The following is a 20,790-nucleotide window of genomic DNA, read 5'->3' as shown; positions in this document are numbered from 1 at the left end:
CTGCTTGTTTGTTTTTCGGTCCGTGCGAAGTATTTCAGAGATAAATTGAATTAATAATAATCATGCTATATCTGCCGTAAGCGCTGCTTGCTATTTAATACTACGGTACGTAAGAGAGCAGGAACTATTCGACATTTTCGAAACTTCGATATAATTCGACGTTTGACAGTGAAATTGGAAGATTCGAAGATTCAAACTCTATTTGAAGATTCGAAATATCGAAGCTGATAATAGAGCTAATTTTGGGGAATATAACAAAATGTGCTATGCAATTAGAAAGTATCCGTTTAACTCAAATAACATTAAGACTGTGTCGAGAGAAGGTTATTTCTACTCTCTGAGATATAAAATGTTGTTGGGAAAATTTTAGAATGATATAAGTTACGAATTATCTCGAATCATACAAATCATGTAAAAATCAGGTAAGAAAATACATAATCGTTCTATAGCCTATCCTAATTCCGTCTGCTACAGTTCTCTCCAACTTCAGAATGCCATAAGCTCTGTGATACGAAGTTCCTGATTAATCGGGTGATGCGGTGTACCGCGGAAAGACGATTTCGACATCAATGTCGACGATCTATCATGCCCTAATTGCAAGTTCGAAGAAGTTCAGCGAGATCTCTAATACCACCGTTTGACAAAAAATCTCGCGGTTTCGATCGATTACACGTCGCCGAGCAGGGTTTGCAATTCAACGCAGTAGTTACGTTTCGTCGAACGAGCATCATTTAAAACGGATCTTCCGATAATTAACAAAGCTGGCTTAATCAACAAAGCTAATTCATTCTGTGTTCGCGCAATAGAGAAAAAGATTTTACTCTGACCTCTAATTTATCTAATTTATATTTCTCTATTAATTTATATATTTACATATATCAATTTGTATACATATACAACGAACACGTATCTCTATCTTAAATAAAAAATTTGTTTGAAACGAAAGATAATTTTCTTATGAAGAAATTACTTGTCTCATTTTACATATTTATTATGACCAAATAATATTTTATTTAATTAATGGATATTATGTCAAACAATATTCGTTCTTTCCGTTAAATAATAAAGTTTCCTTGAACGAGACAATGAAATGTTTGCTCAAACAAATAATATTTCGTATATGTTGTTTCTGTGAAACAAACTTTAATCAGATAAATAGAAATACTAAATCTAAAGAAATCTTTTTCTCCGTGTAGAGTCCAAGCGAGTTTAATATGAACGTTTAATATGAAATTGACTTGGAAGCTAGAAAACTCTTTAATTCCCATCGCGCGTCGTTATATCCGTTGTACACAATGTCAACGTCGATCCGCGTGGTCGTTGAAAAATCCATCAAGCGCGTTGCTTGAGTGACAGTAACAGGATGATCTTATCAGCCTCGATTTCGCACGGAAGCCATCCGTTGCGAACGCGAGACCGGATCCCGTATCGCCGGCGCCATTGTGCGATCAACGGTCGGCTCTAACGACGACGTAATAACCGTGTTCCACTGGTCAAAACGATCGCCAAAGAGCGAGGTAACGGACGGCCAAATGCGAGAGCGCTAGATTTACGTACGTGTCTGGGAATTTAAACGGTCCCGCGAACTCCCGTCCGGCCGCCTCGACATCGATTAATTCCTCTACACCGTATTACGTGACTATCTACGAATATCGCCGAGCGATCTCTGTCGAGGTAAATCGTTACAATATACCGTTCAATTATTGGAGAAAAAAACCGCCTCGCGAAATTCCGGGACTGAGCACGTTGTAAAATGACGGATAACTATGGTCACACCGCGTTACGACTNCCCCCCCCCCAACCAATATTCCGCGCACGTAGCGTTGCTTTAACGCGGCGGAAAATGTTAGACTTCGCTCTTCGTTGCAAAATCAATTCGGCATGGCGCCGAATTTCTCTCTCCCTTTCTCTCGAATTAATTTGATCTCGACAAGTGATTTCAAGTCAAAGCCGTCGAAGTCGGCAATCGCCAGCACGTGTAAACTTCGTCGTGAGATATCGGGAAAGTCCTAACTGCGCCAGTAGAGAGTCTCGCGAGAGATTCTCGCGGATTTTTACTCGCTGCGCAGTAGATTATTTAAAGGCCGCGCGGTGCATCGGACTTGCTCGCTAGTCGCCGCGTTATTTCCGGATGCGGAGAATCATCGTCGCCGTCACCACCGCCGTCGTCGTCGTTAATCAGAATCGCGCCACCAGATGCATGTCGTAGTGAACGTTGAAGAATTCGTGCGATAGATACGCGCGCGAAACCACAATAGCACGCTCCGCGAAACCGCACCCACGCTATTATGAATGAGAATTATTACGGACGATGCACTCCTCCGCCACGGTGCATCGAATCACCTGCGCCGACGTAGTACACGCCCAGCTTTTTCTCCCGCGGCTCGATATAAAGTAATGAAACAACGGGACCGACCGCACTTTTTCTTCGGACGTGTCAGTATCTCGTTGTTGATTTGCGGCACAGATTTGAAAAATGCTGAATATTTCTCTCAGCGCCTCTAATATTAATCTTTGTCGTCGACATACGAAGCTGCGAAAATCATTAGAACACAATTCCGACTTTCTCCCTTTCCTTCTCCTCTCCAATACGTATACTCCTTATTTTAAAAATCATGTTAAGACATAATGTTTCATGAAAATTGGCATTTATTTTGAGAAAAAGAAACAAAATCAGATGTTATTGAATATCTAACTTCGATCGCGATTAATTAATAATGTCAATTAAATTCACGCTCAAAATCGAGGTGGATAGTGTTCTGATTTAACGAAGAAACACTGCAAACACTGGCCGTTGCTCGTATGATTTGAATCGTGCAGTATTAGATACGGGGATCTTAACGATTCCGCAACATCCATGATTAAAATCCTAATACACTACGCCTACCTCATCCTTTATAACGCGACTTGAGTACCGATGTCTACCGTTACCGCTCGCGCAAGATATAAAGGAACTTTTACGGCCGCTGCAATTTATTAGCCGCGAGCGCTGATGGCGTAAGTCGTAAAAGCGGCAGGGAACAGAACTTTTATATTTTATCGACGGTAACCTCATCATCAGAGAAAAAGAATCCTTCCTGCGAATACATTTTAATTGTCGAGGTCCTCCGACGCGTTTCAAACGCATGCGTTTGCGCATTATGAATCCCCGAATGCAATTACGATCGAGCGAACGGAACTCCCGGTTTCGGGTCGTCGGAGGTGCAACTGACGAGAATTTGTAATGTGCGATAAATCGTCGTAAATCATCGCGAGACACCAAAATGCGCCAATTAACGCCGCAATCAAGGACGGTTAACGAAGAACGCCGAGAGAAACGCGACGATCTCGTTACATGTATTGTTGTCTATAAATGTGATTTACACCCGGGTTATTTCCGTTTTTTGTCTTTCTATCTTGGTTTTACGATGTTTCGGTGGCATCCCGCGAAAGAATAATCGGCAAGGGAACATTCGCGTGGAGCACCACCGACTTTTTGACAGCGGAGCATTTCGCGACGGTAGAGTCGTGAATAATAATTTATTCTCAGTCAGATTAACTGCAAATAACGGCGTTTCCACGAAAAGACAGTCTTCAAAAAAAGTGTTTTATCTCCGAAATGAGTTTCCCCAGCAGATAAATCCCGAGAGAAATTCTTCACCGTGAAATAACTTCAAGCAACCTTGAGACGCTCGTACTCTCAAGTCGACAGAGAGAGAGAGAGAGAGAGAGAGAGAAAGAGAGAGAGAACATCGAACTGTCTGAAATCGCGCGAAGAAGATCGACATGACCGACTCAGATGATCGGAGCTTACGACTTATAAATATATTCCGCTTATTCTCCTTCTTTAGCAAGAATGACAAAGACACGCCGTATCCAATTAAAAAAACAAAAAATATCCCGCGATGACTAAAGGGAAAAATATTCCAATTAAAACGTGTGTGGAAAGAAAGAAGCAGAAAAAAGCAACAGCAGGAGAAGGGAGAAATAATTGCGTGGAAAAAATGAGAGAAAAATAGGTGAACGACACATTTACCAGCGATGAAAAGAAAGTAGCACGCGGCAACAACGGGATTATTTTTCCCGTGTGCAAAATACAAAGTGACGAAATTAAATCTTACACCTCGGTGATGGGAGAAGGGAGAAGGGAAAAAAAACATTCGCGACGGCGAATTAATTTGCGGCGAATTGTTTGTCGCGAGAAGAGAATCTCGGCGGGATTTAAGCGGCGTAAACCGCGAGAGAGGAGCGTTAACAAACAGCCGGTCGACATTGCAGCGCGTTGCGATTTCGTACGTATTAATACAACCTAGAGTACATTACGCGTACACACACACGCGAGCGGTCGCGAACACCACGATCTAACAATCCTTGGCAGGCGACCAAGAGATTCTCGAGAAATCCGAAGGCGCGGACTGTACTTGAAGGTGGTCCCTATATCGATTTCCGGAAAACAATTTAATGACACGCGATGTTAGCGCAACGCGAGCGTTTCAATTCTCGCGAGTCGAATAAATAGACTTCGGTCTCTCTCGGGCTGTCCGACGACGAAGGTCGACATTGCGTTAACGCTGTTTCAATAGACAGATACTACGTCTTCCAACTGTGCTGCCCGCAGCCTCTTCACGATAAAGGGAGGTGCGATTTCGCAAAAAAAAAAAAAAGAAATACTCTAAAATAATCCGCGAAGTCGCATCCGAGACACAATCGCGTAATTACATTGTTCACTCGCGCTCGAGTTTATTATTGTCTTGACATGTTTCACATTTTACTAGTTATTGAGCGATTCGCAATTAAAGGACACGCTTACAACGATTTTAAGCGCGGTTGAGTAAATTTAAGGAGACGTCTGTCTGTTTTTAATCCATCTTATTTCCCGCTTCTATAATTACTACTTCCAGAAAGCGACGTTTAACACACCTCATGATCCGGTGTTTTTCCCGAATTACAGCGGATACAACGGGGCGCATAATCACGTAAATTTATTATCGGCCATCTCTCCGAGTTCACAGGGTGGCGTGTGCCATGCGATCGCGACGCTATTAACCGAAAGCACGCAACAAGATTAGTGAGAGCAATTAAGATCTTTTCACGGTCGTTAGTTATTTTTACGCTTTAATTAAATTAACGCTTTGCTCTCATTACCTCCGAGACCACGTTAACGCGCGGCGCACACAGGATGGTTGCCTTAATTAACGATAAGAATAAAAATTAAACAACGTGTGACAAATTCGGGAAAGGTGGAAACGCGTTTGAACTTTTTACCACGAAAGCTGCATATCAATTGTAGTTGCTACTCGAGTTCTTATCGCGCGGAACTTTTCGGCCGACGCGTAGGGTGAATTAATATCCGTTCGCGTAATCGGCGCGCACAGCGCGAGATTTCAGGCGGAAACTCCTTAATTACCGAAACTTGAACAATTAGCTCGCATATTAATCGCGTTGCGTGTTTTAGACCGTAATGGCCGTTTAGTACACGCCAACGCGTCGTGGAGGCTACGACCGAAGGATCATAATTCCTTATGTAATACTTTTCTCTGAAAAATCTATATCCCTCGAAAGAAAAATACAGCCATTAACTGCGATTAAGAAAAGAGGGGATTAATTAATTATTCGCATTGAATTATACATGCTAATGAATTACGGAAAATTGATTCAATCCTGCATTCTAAAAATACATATAGACACATCATAAAGAAAAGGATTAATCGAAATCTCGCAGATATCTTATACGCACGTCAATGTGCATTCGGCGATCCCGAAATCACGATGTGAAAATTTCACAAATCTCCCGCTCACTTAGATCGCGCTTAGATACGATATTCTAAAATTAGACCGATATTATCTGTGCTTGTGTGTGTGTGTGTGCTGTACTCGCTATTTGGGGCGAGATAGAACTGTTCAGAATATAGTCTAATTGTAGGCGAATGACGTGTTACGTCACGATGGAAAACCGCGCGAGACTATTAGCTCGGTAGTGGCTTATCTACTTCGTTACAGTCTCAATCTCGATGTGGTAGAAAATCTTTCGAAAGATAAGGATGCATCGACGAGTCTAATATCAAGAGAATGAGACGCATGTCAGAATAAACTGGGTAATGCTAATGGAACAGTATCGAAAAATTCTGTCGATTCAATTTTAATTATAACATAACAGTCATAACGGAAGAGACAAATTAATGTGTCGAAAATCGCAACGCTAAATTAATAACAACACGATTAAGGCGCGTAGGGATGCATTTGTTTACATATATTATTTCATGGCGAGCAAACGCTACGCTAAGTAAATAAATAAGCATACAAGAACATCACCGCTGTATGAGGCACTTTTATAACAGAAAATTTGCCGCAGGCCGGCAACTACGAGTTTATCGCGAGCCGCTTCTATCGCGGCGATTATCTGCGACGACGAGGGGCCGATCGGACCGTAAACCGTGAAAGAGGCTAATGAGAAAGGGTAATTATGTTTGAAGGAGTCGGGTCGATTCGTGGGCGAGTAACCGTTAAATGTCACGCCCGGCGAGTGGCGATATTATTTTATTTTTAGTCGGCCACTATCGGCTGGTACGGCAGCGCACGATAACCGCTTTAAAGCGATATCGGACGGGCGTGAAAAATTATCGCGGAATTGGACTCGAATTTTTTGATCGTTGAGATTCTGTTGCTTCTTTATCGCCGTGACGTACACAGCCGATCGAACGATGATTGTTTCATTCTCCCGATCGAAGATTTTTTTCACCCATCTCTCTCCCCCTCCCTCTCTCTCTCTCTCTCTCTCTCTCTCTCTCTCTCTCTCTCTCTCTCGTGCTTGTGAGCAAATAAATGAGCAACGCTGAATTGCTGAGGAAACAATCACGTGGATAAAAACAGGAAAAAACAGATTTAACCTGGAATTTTATACCGCGAGAGCATTCGCTCAAAGATCCGAAAAATATAACAACAAAGATTAAGAAAGTTAATCCCCGAGGTTATAAAAAGTGATCAAACGCGTAAATCAGTGTCGGGTGCACGATCTGATTTGAGCGTTAACGACGTGGAATCGTGGTACGAAGAACAAGAAGCAAAAACGAACGAAAGCGAGCGCAAGAGAGCGAGGGAGAGGAGAAGAGAGAAGGACGGAGAACAGAGTTTCTGTCAAATGCAAGCTGGAGGCTTTACTGGTAGTTAACACCATAGTCCTAGAAAAGCGTGTTAGCGCCAAGCAACTGGGTCATTCCGGACAAACGGACTTGCTTCAGGCTCGAAAGTTTCTCCAGATCAACTCGCATATATTCAAGGTAATTGCATCAAAAATATGCTCATTACGTCACTCGCAGCTCTCGTCTTGGCCTAACACTACATCCGAGTTTCAATTTAGTCGGCTTCGAGTCCCCACGAGTGTTTTGTTGAATTTTAGCGCACAGGCGATAATCCGGTGTAATCATGATCGTAGAATTATTTCGATTTCTTCCTCCGACGTACCTCACACGTGATAAGAATTTAATTCGCCGGATAAACGACGAGCGTTGTGTCGCGAGCAACGTCTACTTCTCGACGACGACGGGAGGGGATTTCCACGGGAAAAGTCGTTCCCCCGCGCTCGAAATCGAGTTTCGGGGCTTTCTATTCGAGGCGTATCGATTTGTCGCCGCCAATTTTTCTTTTCACGTGATATGACCCCGCCCAAACCAGCCTTGTACACACGGCCTCAGGGCCGGGCAGATCGATAGAGATATAGATGGAAGGTCATACGAAAGATGATCCTATGGGAAGAGCAGAGCTAACAATGGTGAATAAACAAATGCAAAACGGGAGGAAAAAAGATAAATGAAGAAAAAAGATAAATGAAAACGCTGCAGAGTGCGCGAACAAGAGCAGAACATTACGGTGAACTCGCAATCGATGTAATCGATACGGGGCTCGATGAAATAAAAATCTTATTATCTTACTCGCAGAATTCCCCCGTTTTAGATCACGAAAGATTGCTTCACGAAAGGCTGCTCAATAATGCAGATCCAGATATGAAAGTCAATTGCTGACGACATTGTAATTGAATCGGTAATAAAAAAAGAGAGAGAAAGAGAGAGAGAGAGAGAGAGAGAGAGAGAGAGAGAGATAAAAATGATCGATCTTGTGCGAACGCTCCATCAATATCCGCTTGTTATAACGAGTAAAAATATACACATGAAATATATTTCTCGAAAAAGGGTGAAATTAAAAACGTAAATCTCCGTTTCCGAATTGTCATTAAAATCCTTTTCGTCGCGCGTAATTTTATGAAAATGATCGGATTTAACACACTGATGAAGGTCGCGAGAGAGGAAAATAAATTTATTAAATGAAGAATACGTATCATTTTTGTGTGGAATGATGAAAGTATAATTTACGAACGTGAAATAAGATCAAAATAAAAAATTAAAACTAAGCTCAAATGGTTTTTTCACTTCCCTTACAACTTAATACAAATTATCATTAGATATCTTATATTGAAAAACAAAAATCACGAGTTATTTTTCTTGTCTAGAATTCCCCGTACTGAATTGTGCGAACGAAAAATTTCGATGTGCTTAATACGAGAGACGGTGGGAGAGAGATTTGTTCTCGCTCCTGGGGGGCCGTGTCCCTCAAGAACGATCGGAGATTCCGCGGAACTTTCAAGTAACATAACTTAACTCGATATAGCCCGCGAACATGCAATTTTGAATTAACGCCAGACTCAAGGCGACCATGCGCGTAGTTCTCGAAATAAGCCTAATCGAAGTGAACCGTTAAGATGATGATTTACGCGCAACTAAATTAAAGTAAGAAGCAAGACGCACCATTTAATAGAGACAAATTCATATTACGTTTTCAAGATAGTTTTCCTGTTCGTTCGTTCGTACCTACGTAAGTACTGGCCGGTCTAGACCCTTTCCCGGCTTTTCTTCCTCCTTTCGTTAACGCACAGCAGCGAGGAGATGTAAGTAACGTAGCCGAGGCAATGCATTTTACGAAGTTAATGAATTCGACGGAACGTTAGCAGTGCCAGGAGACGCCGAGGAGCCTTTTTTCATTCTCCTCTTTTAGTCGGCGTGCAGAATTCATCCCGTTGTGCGCTTCATGAATTACAAATCGGACCTTGTTAACGCCGCTGCTTGTCCGAGAACCAGACAACTACCGTGTTACGAGGCACGTCGGAAATCATTTTTCAGTGTTTCACGTTAATGACAAATGACCAGCGCAGCCATTGATTTTCCTGTCCGCGCGACACCGCGCGTTTAACGAAAAGCGGTTCGATGTTAACTCGAGAAGGAAGCACTAAGTGAGTATCCCACAAGATATCAGGATGCTTCAAGAACTTTAAAGATACCGGAGGTTTCGTTACACGTAGCATAAGGAACGTGGAGAATTCCAGACCTCCTACGTGCTTTCCTACGTGTTTCGTAGTTCGGGAGTTTTGGATTCTTGCGATTCTTCTTCTATTACTCTGAATCATCTTAAACGCGTGACTCTCGATGTTATTAAGATCCCAAATTCGAAAGCCTAACTGTACCAGCGAAATTTGTTCTACAGCAGTACAAGTTAGGCAAAGTACTTGCTTAATTATTCGATCGATAATTAGCTCGCTGATTAAAGTCTACTTTAGACGATCTATAATTCACAACAGAATTCGAGGCGAAGTTCCACATATAATTTTATGCGTGGTGCAGTACAGAGAGAACATGAAGATTTATATACACGTGTGCATGCGTGCAAGTATATATGTGTATCCGCAAATGTAATTTTGATTTTATATGATATCTTCTTGCAAATGGCATTTTGTCTCGAATTCTGACGCAAATTATCGCTACGACACTTAAAATGAGTCTTAATCCAAAATCTTCCAGCTGTTCAAATAGATCTCTCAAGTAGCAGTAATAAAATAATTAAGATAAATAAGATAATGACAATATTTTGCATCATGATGTAATATAATCGTAATTTGACGAAATTGATAGCGTTGATAAAAAGAAGAAAAGAGAAAAGCAAAAAATTCTACGATAAATTCGACTATGTGGAATACGCGGGCAAATAAAATATTGCCAATATCCATGTTGACAAAGGGTTCGCGGAGGGTTTACGTTCAATGGGGCTCGTACTTGAGTGACCTATAAGATCGAAAGGCGTATACGTCCGCCCTCGCAAACTCGAAAGAATAAATCATGTGTTTTTTTTTCCGCCAGCAAGATACGGGGCTTCCCTGCCTCCGAACAAGAAATACGACAGATATTTTCGAGAGGAGCAGGCGGGCGTGAAACGCAGTAGAAAGGGAAAAATATGGCGGACGGAGGAAAACGAGATTGGATATCGAGGCGAAACCGTGGAGGCCTTACATTTCCGGAAATTCAGGACGAGAGGTTTATCCGACCCGCGGAGAACAGCGCTGAGAGGTGAAACGGTAATACGATGTGAAAATGGCGGCTAAATGATTTCTGCCGATCTACCAAGGATCCGCCGAGATTGAGGCGAGAAGACGAGAAGCAGGAAAAGTTACGTCGAACGAAACCGTACAACACAATATCGCGTATCGATTATGTTTTCTTCACGAATCGCGTCATTAATCCGTCCTCTTGACGTTAGAAAAAAAAATTAAATTAAACAAACGTTTTAATTCTCGAGTTTAATTCACTTTTTATTTCGCTTAATTTTCCATTATCGCATGTTCAAGTCTTATCTTTTACACGAGTATTTCTAAATACTTCTAAAAAGTAAGAACTTTTCCAAGCGGTCAGAGCTCTGGCGCTCGATTCTTTTTACGTGAAGTCGGCTTAATAAATGACCAACAATAATGCGTGTCACAGGACTCTGACGTCTCTTCCGTGCGCGTCGCGTCGGATAAAATTTCGTAGACAATTTATACACGTTCCGCTCAAACTGGGAATAATTTGCGAGTTGCAATTTTTAGTCCATTCAGCGTGGCACGAACGACGCTGCCGTCGTCTATCGTCATTGGGCGGAGCGTTAACGAGCGAGCGCAATTATTTATTCGCCGGCCAACGTCAACACGTACTCCATTAAATCGTGGTCGGTCGGCACGAAATGGAAATTTCGTATCGGCGAGCAACATTACACAATATGTGTCAGCGATTTCAGTCCTCTCCCGCGCCACGAAGGAACCGTTGTGTGGAAACGCACGATTAATCACGCGGCGAGCAGCGGAGAGGAAAAGGGGCTGGCCGGCTTGCTTGGTAATGCTTTCAGTGCGATACTCCCTACGGCGAAGTATTTCGTCGATAGAGTATGCTTACGTATGGCCACGTATGGTATAAAATCGAAATCAATCAGCTTCGCGGAAAGCGTGCGGACGCGAAGAGGCGGAAGGCGAAGAAGTCGACGTAGGGAGAACGTCTCGTAGAAAACTCGCGCAATTAAGGAGCCATCGTGAGGCGAGAGAGCGTGTCGATATCTTTCGCATCCGGTAGAAGAACTCACGTTAACTGGCTACGAGTAGTAGCAGAGGCGAGTCGTTATCTGACTATCGTGTCGTTGAGAATCGAGAGAAATCGCCGAGCACAAAATGATTAATAAATCGGACAGATCTGCTCTTGATAATGATGAAGAAAGAAACAACAACGTTTCATGTGTGTTTCTACAATTTTATCAATCGATATGCTGTGTAACCATTTATTTCCAAAGTTTGAGGTATACGTTGAAATGAAAACTCTACGTGATTACGAGGGATGACATTTCGAGATACATATCTCGAATTTGAAGATACTATCGCGAAGTATCTTCAATTCTGGAGGTACTATTACGTAGCACCTTAAAATGTTCCTCGTAACTACGTAGGATTTTTATTTTTTCAACGTGCACCTTCAACTTTGACGACATATGGTTAACATTGCATAGAGGCGTGAAAAAGATTCCCGTCAAATGTACTTTATCGGCTCAAATTCGGTGATCAGCCACCACGCTCGCAATCGCTCGACTCCTCTCATCGTGTTCCATCTCTATTATTCCAACCATAAAACGCCGGCTCTAACCACGTGTACTTACAACGTTTTCAGAGCAAGAGGTAGGTTGGAGAGCGAGCGAAAGAGCGAGCGAGAGAGCGAGCGGGGAGAGCGAGCGAGAGAAGGAACTCGAAGCTCGCAGGGGAACAAGTAGCAGCACGTTGGCGAAAAGGGTCGGTGGGAAAATAACCTGGTAATTCCGCCGTTATCTGCGATCGTATAGGTACAATTTTAATGTCCGCGGGGATACGGCCAATGACCTGTCTTGCGTAAAGTAGCAAATTGTCTTCACCCCCCGGAACGATTCGACATATATGTGTGCCTTGTCCGATGAAAAGGACGAATGCTTCGGCGCTTTTTCAACGCGTCGCACGTCACACGGTATGCACGCTTTCGCGATTTCCGCACGTTTGTTTTCCATATCTACTAATTAATCGGAATTCGTATATTACGTGATAATCTATAAATGATCGGCGACGTGCGCAGATTTTATACGTTACGACGGGAAAGTAACGAGATATTAAATGTCAATTAGCAAGATGAACGTTTGCGAAGTAAACACGCGCGCGTGTTTCCCGGTGAAAAATTAGACGATTATTGGCTGCTCTTGTCGTACATGCGTTTTTTTTTTATTGTATTTATATAAACAGCAAAAGAAAACACACATATTTGCGCGAATTACGGCCGCGAATTCTATTTGACGCAAACATTTGAACGACGAAACGCATCCGAGATATAATCAGAGCGTGTAAATTTATTCGCGGCGCGACGATTACTTCACTCCTTGGAGTTTCTCGCGGTGCCGGACGTGCCACGAGGCGATGAACTCTGCGTAATCGCGCCGTCTGCATAATTTGGCAACAATTTGGCAAGTGCAGCCAATTAGCCGGGCAGTATACTGTGGAACGATTCAATGCGCGACTCGTACCGCGACAGACGAAAGACCGGTCGCGCCGCGTTGTTATCAGCGCGTGCAAAGTGCGCTTTATTCAAATATATTCTATTTTTGCACGCAGAGCAAACGCACTGCTGCTTTGTCGTCGAAATATTTTCGTTCGGCCAGCAATTAAAACAAACGCGCACAGAACGAGCCAATCGCAATAGCGTTTCCGTTAAACGCGCAATATATCCGCATTAGTTTGCATGGATACGACAGGTGCCAACGATTAACACCTGTTTATAATTGTGCGTGTGTGTGTGTGCGTTATGTTCCAATGATTTCGAAATGTGTATCAGGTGCAATAATCCGTTGGGAAAATACGATCCGTTTGTAACGCTAATCGTCAGAAATACATAAATTTCGGTCCACATACAAGTATAAGAATGCACACACGGATGAAGTGTGACGAATAATTCGAATAATTTAGACAAAGCTTTAGGATTGATTAAATTTCAACCGAGTTACAAAATATGATATAATATGGAATTTTTCGTGAGATTTGTATATTTGTGATATTCATTCTAAAAAAGTTAAAACTATGTCGTGTACGAACGATCTATCATGCGCGATTCTAACTGTAAAAACTGTAAAAACTTCAAAATGAGAAAATAAATACAATTAAAGAAGCCAAAAACTTTTGTACTTTGCAGTTGTTTATCCAAACTAACCAAACAAACGCACAGATCCTGTGACTTCCGCGGTACACACCGGAGAGAGAAACGGAAGTGCTTTTACAGGAAACGTTCGAGGAAAAAGCACGCATTATCGCGGCTACGAAGTCTGTGTTTTGGCGATACGCCAATCAGGTTCTTCCGACACGGCCAAGTGTTTGTCGATGTCTAGAATCCTCCCCTTCGTTATCTCCGCACTACCTTTCGACCTATTTTTCCGCCCTTAAGGTACACATCACTGTCGTTTTAAAATCGCCTCGTGTTAAACTTTGCGCGAACGATTCTTCGACAGAATGAGGGAAAGAGATAAATGGAGAGAGTGAGAGTGAGAGAGAGAGAGAGAGAGAGGAAGAGGGCGCCTCGAGTTTTTAATCTACGGAAAAAACGATCTTTAAAAGCGACAACGTCTAATTTTATGTAACAGCGCAACGTTCTTTGACCATCGTGACTTTTTATTCATACACGATACAGTTCCCTTAAAACCGCACATATTATTATTCATAAAAGAAAAATAATTGAGTCCGTAATTGATTCGAAATACGCGCGGTCACTTATAAATTTATCTCTAACTATAATTTCAAGATATTAGCATAAATTAATTTAAAAATTTCTAATGTTAGAAGGTCGATTATTATAGGGGCTATATATAAGACAGAAATACCGTATACTTAATACCGTATAATTTTCAATTGCGCATGAACGTACACGATGAAATTAGAGCAAAATTTTGCATAATAATAATTTAATCTACACGCTAAATCAACATTATTTGAAAGAATAAGAAAGCGCTCTGCACGAGTAGATTTAGTCAAATCACTAAAGCGGCGTTGGTATCAAGATCGCGTCTGACGTCGCGAAACTTTCATCGAAACGAACTCAACTCAACGGCGGAGTTCGTTGCAAGACTTGGTCGTATTTTACATGATGTTGTCTCGTAATTTCGCCCTTTCATTCTCGAGGATCCTCCTTTTACGATTTCCGAGCCGCTTCCCGCGCGGATATAGTGTATAAGCATATATAGAGCCCGAGAGATTTTATTTTCGGAGCTCAATGACGACGGATACGCGAAACTCGAGGAACTTCGCCCTTGTACTTATTTTTTACGCGCACCTTAATCCACCCCCGTCCCGCGACCTAAATAAACTCTCGAGAAACGGCCGTCGAGCCCGAACTTCGAAAAGAGAGCTCCTTTCCTTCCGAAAAAAGAAAAAAAAACAGCGTATCTCGCGACGAGGAAACGTTTACATTGCTATTCAGATACATGCGCCGCGCGTACGCACGTATATCGCGTAAATTAGCCGAACGACCGACGGGACGTCCTGTCTACCACCCCTTTCTCGCGCCTGCTGAAATGAATATTCGATTCGACGCGAGGCCGGAGATCCAGTGCGAAAATCTGTTCTTGGTATTACCGACTTCGCCTCTTAGATCTTGGGGATCTTCCGGCGAGATAACCCATCTAATCCTTATGCCACTCATCGCACGGTCCATTCTTCCTCAATAAATTCCTTCGCGCAGAGGAAGACTTTTTATTTAGACTCGACTGGATATTGATGCATCGCGCGATCAGAATTACCGCCGAATCTCCGTCGAGAAAGGTAACGCGCGTTGTTACAATTTTAGCGAATTATTCCCGGCTTGAGGAGGAAACGAAAGAGAGAGGGAGAAGTGACATCCGGTTAGAAATGAAGGATCGCTCCTGCCATTCGATCGAAGGACACACGCGCGTCCGCCGTCGAGGCGAATTTTTCACGTGAGAACGCACGGGCGCGATCGCGAAACGGGCATCGCCGTCGCATCGAACGCGACGAACGGTTCATTCAAGCCGCGTCGCGAATTCACGCTCGATGGATTCCATTGGCGGGAGATTGGCCGATAGGTGCACCGGGCAGATTGAATAAAGTGCTCGCGATACGACACGTCGAGGATCGAGGAGGCTGCGCCCCACTTACGACAGACTGAATAAAGCCCGGCGCTCTCTCTCCCTCTTTCAGCGTCCCGAACGCTCTCTTTAAAGGCTCGTGCTTCTTTCTTTCCAAACGTTGTTAAGTCTCGTTTACGGCAGCCGTTACCCGCTTCACGCGAGGTCGCTGTTTCAACTCTCGGAACCCAACAGGACGGACGCGCACTTTACACGCTCAACAGCACGAGGGGGGGATCACTTGAGATTTGGTCGCGAGTAAATCCGGGAAGCACTTTTCACGGCAATGATGCCGTGTCGAGATAAAGTAGAAAAGAGATCGCGATACGACGTCGGATTGCGCCAACCAAGTGTTCGCGCCGCGATGAATGGCGCTTGTAAAGTGTAAATTTCATACTCGAGAAAACTCCCCGATCTCCGATTGTCCAGTCGGGACATTTCACGAAACTCTCGTCGCACGTTGGTCGACTTTCGCCGGTCGGGGACGCCCGCTAAACGTTTTCAGTTCTCCTCGCTTCGAATTTACTTAACCGCCCGAATCTCACCCCTGAGAATAACTTTTGCATATTTGCGCAAGCGCGACCGCATGAGCGTGATAAACAAGATTGCGACGTGGCATATGCACAAAGCGCGTGGATGGAATATTATAACGTAGATATACGAAATAAAGAGCGTCGTTAATTAGAGGGAATTCTCAATGAGTCTCTCGAAGCTCTCTGGTGGTGCGGGCTCTGTCCGCAATGATTTGAATCCGCGGATCACACCGACCAACCAACGGCGGACGCGCGCAGTAAATTAAAAATCCGCTCGCATTGCCCGTACACCCGCTTGCGCGAATTTCCCACGCCCTGCGTTCCAGATTCCGCCCGCCAGCTGCGCGACGCATTTTTTCCATTATCACGTCTAACATTAGGCTCGCGCTCGTGTATGTGAGACGCGTGCGAAAGACGCAACGGGCGACGAAAATAGCGCGTGTGAAGGAGGTCCGCGCGCCATGAATTACGCGACGGGCCACCGTCGGGAATTGCACCTGCGTGTTAGAGAAGTCTGATGATGCACGGTCGCGCATCGACGCGCGGGATGCGCGTGTCGAGCGAAGACGAATAAATTTACCACACGACACGCGAGCCGAAGGTATACACAGGCAGGGAAGGAATATAGATCTGGGAGCGGCGCGGTATTCACGCAAATGTGACCACGCTACCTTTTTACGGATCCTTTTATTATCATCTCTCGAGACGTTGACCTGTTTATTAGTTTAGCGCGGCCCATGAAACTCGGTCGCGAAACTTCGAAACACGCCCGAAAGACGGCGTGGTCGTTATTCGGAATTAGAAAGGAGACCTCGGTCAGATGGTGTGACAAAAAATGTCGTCAACGTCATAATCGCGTGTATATATATGTATAATCGATCGGTTGCACAACCAATTGTGCAATCAATTCGTAACTGGTAGTTTCGCATGTGTTATGTTATTCAATATCTTGTCCTAATCCCGATACATATTATTGTAAAGATAGATATTTCTGATATTTGAGAGTCGATATCAATCTCGTGAATCTTGTCCAACTTGAAAGATTAATGGGAAAACTCGAGATACAATATTGTACAGGGGCTATTATCCTATCTTGATGCTACAAATGGTTACTAATGGAAAAAGATATTGGATGGACTGCGACGCACCGGTCTTAGAGGAGATTTTAAATTTTGATTCGAAGTATTTTCTTATTCCCAGATAACTCCATCACATGTCCATTAAAATTACAAAATTCTTTTGAGATGACGATGAAATTTGGTAGACTTCGAAATATATAATATATTATTACTACCTGCATTTTCTGGCGTCTTGCATCCTAGCTTGTTAGTTCAACATCCTGAGTATTCCGTAATTCCATAATCCTACTCCATCACTGGCACTTACACTCGCGTAAACACGATTCGATCGGAAAATGTATAACGTGACGTTAACGAGAACCTGATTAAATTTTTCAAAATAGTTGATGAAATATTTTAATCATTCGACGGATATCCTAAAACAATACACACGTACTCAACGTTGCGTTGTGTAGTGCGTCAACGTGAAATTAACGATTAGAAGGATTATATGCGCAGATAAATTATTCAAATAATCGAATATTCCATAATTCTTAAATAAGTACTTTTTTGAGCAACAAAACGATAATAAGTAACAATTTGTAATGTCGAGAGACCGTATTCTTATTTAATGTTATATTTTAAGGTCTTCTTTATTGGTTTTTCAAATTCAACGGATTCATAGAATTGAAATGTAGAACGAAAATGTCGACTCGGTTATCCTCCGGATAATAATTATACACCTCACGTAAAATTATCTATCGAATAATTACTCCATAATACCGGTACAAGAGAGAACATTCAACTTCGGTATCTGCGGAAACACGCGCTTCGTGCAAGTTAATATCTGTTGTGTTTCATCAGAAATAAGTTCGGACGATGGGGGATTAAAAATACTCGGTTGAGTTACCGCCGATACCATACGAGCCGTGTGAAACCCCTATACTAAGCGAAAAGTTTCACCGAACTAATCCAACGTGCGCGCGCGAGCGTTTCATTTAGAAAGTTCCCGCATGGTTTTTAATAGCGCATTTCGTTCTTCTCTCCTTTTTCCTCTTTTCCTCTTTTAACCCCAAGAACACGTAAGCCTCGATCGAAGCTAATCCATATCGGCAGCACCTATTCGGCTGGTATAGATTAAAAAAAGATCACGCTAGAACACGATGCAACACTAGACGAACCCTCGAGGCACCTGTTGATCCTTCTCGTTAAAGTTTGAAGGAAGTGACCTGCTCTGGTCCTGCACACGCGAGTGCTAAGGTAGCGGCACTGACACACGTTGAGAAAAAGTAGCCGCGACGATGTAAGGCCGTTTCGCCGACAAATCAGATTTTTCCTGCCCATCCCGACGTGAATATACATTAACTATCAGAGAGAGATCCATATCTATGGCGGGATTATCTTTAACGCTATTTTACGAGACCCGGCCGGTGCTCGAAGCACAACCTGCGGTGTTCACAAAGCGTCGTGCGCATGTCGTGCAATGTTATCGTCTACGCGATAACATTGGACTAGATAGTTCTACGCAAAATTACTTGAGCGATGTAATTTACATACAGAGCGCCCCACAATTACCCCTCTCTCCCCTTTCCGTTCCGCTACACGCCTCTCTACTTAGATGCTGAAGAGCAAGCTGAAAATAATGGTGATTCTCGCGGTGTTGTCATAGCAGACGCGGTACGTGTGAAATACAAAGACAGAGTCCCGACAAATGACGCGCATGTAGAAGAAATTCAAGAATGCAACGAGTCAACTTAGATTCAAGTAGAATAAAGTTCAAGAAATCCACCAATTCAGACTGCCGTGTCTCACTTATGTACGAAAGCTCTTTTCAGCGGCTAGTGAACATTCCTATCGTCGCGCGTTCTCGGGGCTCTCAAATAAAAGTCAAGTGTTCCACCACAGATTTATCCCTCAAGAGAGAGAAGAACAGCCCATTTCTTCCCAGTCCGACTATTATCACTATTATTTCACTATTTAATCCAACGATCCTCCCATCGCCATCGATATCCGATGATCGATACGGACGACAGTCGAATCCTCCAACATCTCCAAGAGCACTTCCGAAAGAGTCTGGACATCGTCCAGTTACTCGGCAACGATGTATATGGGGGAAAAAAAAAGCCGTCAGTTGGCTCGATCCGGATAAACTTGATCTCGATTGACTGCGCGCGAGCGGCTGGTAACAAGTAGGTGCAACTACCTACCGGGCGGTCCGGGTGACTCGGGTTACAGTGTGATTGTCAGCTGTCCGAGCGAAAACGAAACAAAAATACCATTGGCATAGATTCGACCGTTCAGAAATAGCAACCGTCGCGAGATAGAGGAACAACCGACGCTTCCGAAGCATCGGGGGCTCGCGGGAGAGCTTGGACGCGCGGAAGAAACGAGACTTTTTCCGCCCGATATCGCGCCGAGGAAAGAAAGGAAGGAAACACGCGGATTTTACGGGCCGGTAAATTTCGCGCGAATATCCTTTGGGCCGCGCTAATATTTCCGCCGGGTGGAATTTGCTACGCTCGTTGCACGAAAATAGGATAATTACTAGACCGCTGATAGTCGCGCGCGTTTTCTGTGTGTATGTGTGTGTGTGTGTGTTATAACGCGTGCATAGCGCGTATCCACAGTACGGCATTGTCAGACGACAAATTGTTGGCAAATTCCTCGGAGCTTCTCGTCGGTAATACGACGAAATACGGGACTGAGAATGATTACATCCTACTTATTCGGAAGTTGCGGAAATTTCACAAAAGTTTTATTAAAAATTACAGAGATCTGCGGATCCATTGAGATCACAAAAATCCTCGAGATGCATCGAGAACTTGAGTTTCCAAAAAGCAAAGGGATTAAAAAGTCTGAGAGCTATGATTAGAATGAAAGAGGATTTCAGATATCTAAAGCTTGAGTTTTAAATTTTTTAATTGTAGATTTTATAGATTTCTCCGAGCGCGTTAAAATAATCATAAATCGCGGAAGGACGCGATAAAGGCGCACCGAAGGCGCATTTGCGAAATAATTCAAAATGCAAAGTGCCGAGTGTCACAAAGTTTTGCGTTAGAAAAAAAGGAAGGAAACAACGCACACGGGCGAGGGACTGCGATATCCTCGTCAAAAAGTTATAACGACATTAAAGTTCGTCGCCAGATTGCGCCGAATACTCGAACTCTCCTGCACTTCGTACATCGGCGGCCAATTCGCTAGTACTATATAAGATATATAGGATGCATAATGAACTTCATCGCATCGTAAGTGCGCCACTGTGCTATGTCTCTGCGTCGAGTTTTGAAAGTTCTGAGATGGAAATTCACGAAAACAGATTGCCAACAATTTCTCATTTGAATAGGTTCTCGAGTTTCAATGATTACACCCATATCGTTCCTCTCATTTTGCGATAAATTCTGAATGATAAGAGAAAACACTTCCAGTTTCCACACATCAGCAAATGACGTGAATATTATTGAGCCGAAGTTTTAAATAAGATCAAAAATATCAACACCGATAAAAAAAGATCGACATGCAAGAAAGAACGTATCGGTCGGAGAATAACGTTGCATCTGCCAAAGTGCAATTTTCATCGGGCGTACGAGGTTTATCATGATTCGCCCGTAGAAGAAGAAAATAGAAAGACATAAACGACACTGACCGTTGTCATTTACATCGATTCGAATGTAAGCGAGTAAATAATTGGAAAAAAGGAGAAAAGAATGTGAGGTATATATATATCGACGTGCAAAGTT

At 43.2% G+C, this 20,790-nt stretch overlaps 1 protein-coding gene across 5 annotated transcripts in view; it reads right to left on the bottom strand.

The window, feature by feature from the left end:
- The window catches only part of LOC106743458 (potassium voltage-gated channel protein Shal), a 115,904-nt gene that overhangs the window by 93,587 nt on the left and 1,527 nt on the right, over window positions 1–20,790 (bottom strand). The window lies entirely within an intron of this gene.

Source organism: Dinoponera quadriceps, unplaced genomic scaffold (assembly GCF_001313825.1).
Source record: "Dinoponera quadriceps isolate SergipeBrazil2010 unplaced genomic scaffold, ASM131382v1 scaffold9, whole genome shotgun sequence".
Classification (NCBI taxonomy): domain Eukaryota; kingdom Metazoa; phylum Arthropoda; class Insecta; order Hymenoptera; family Formicidae; genus Dinoponera; species Dinoponera quadriceps.
This window is presented reverse-complemented; position numbering and strand designations above follow the sequence as displayed.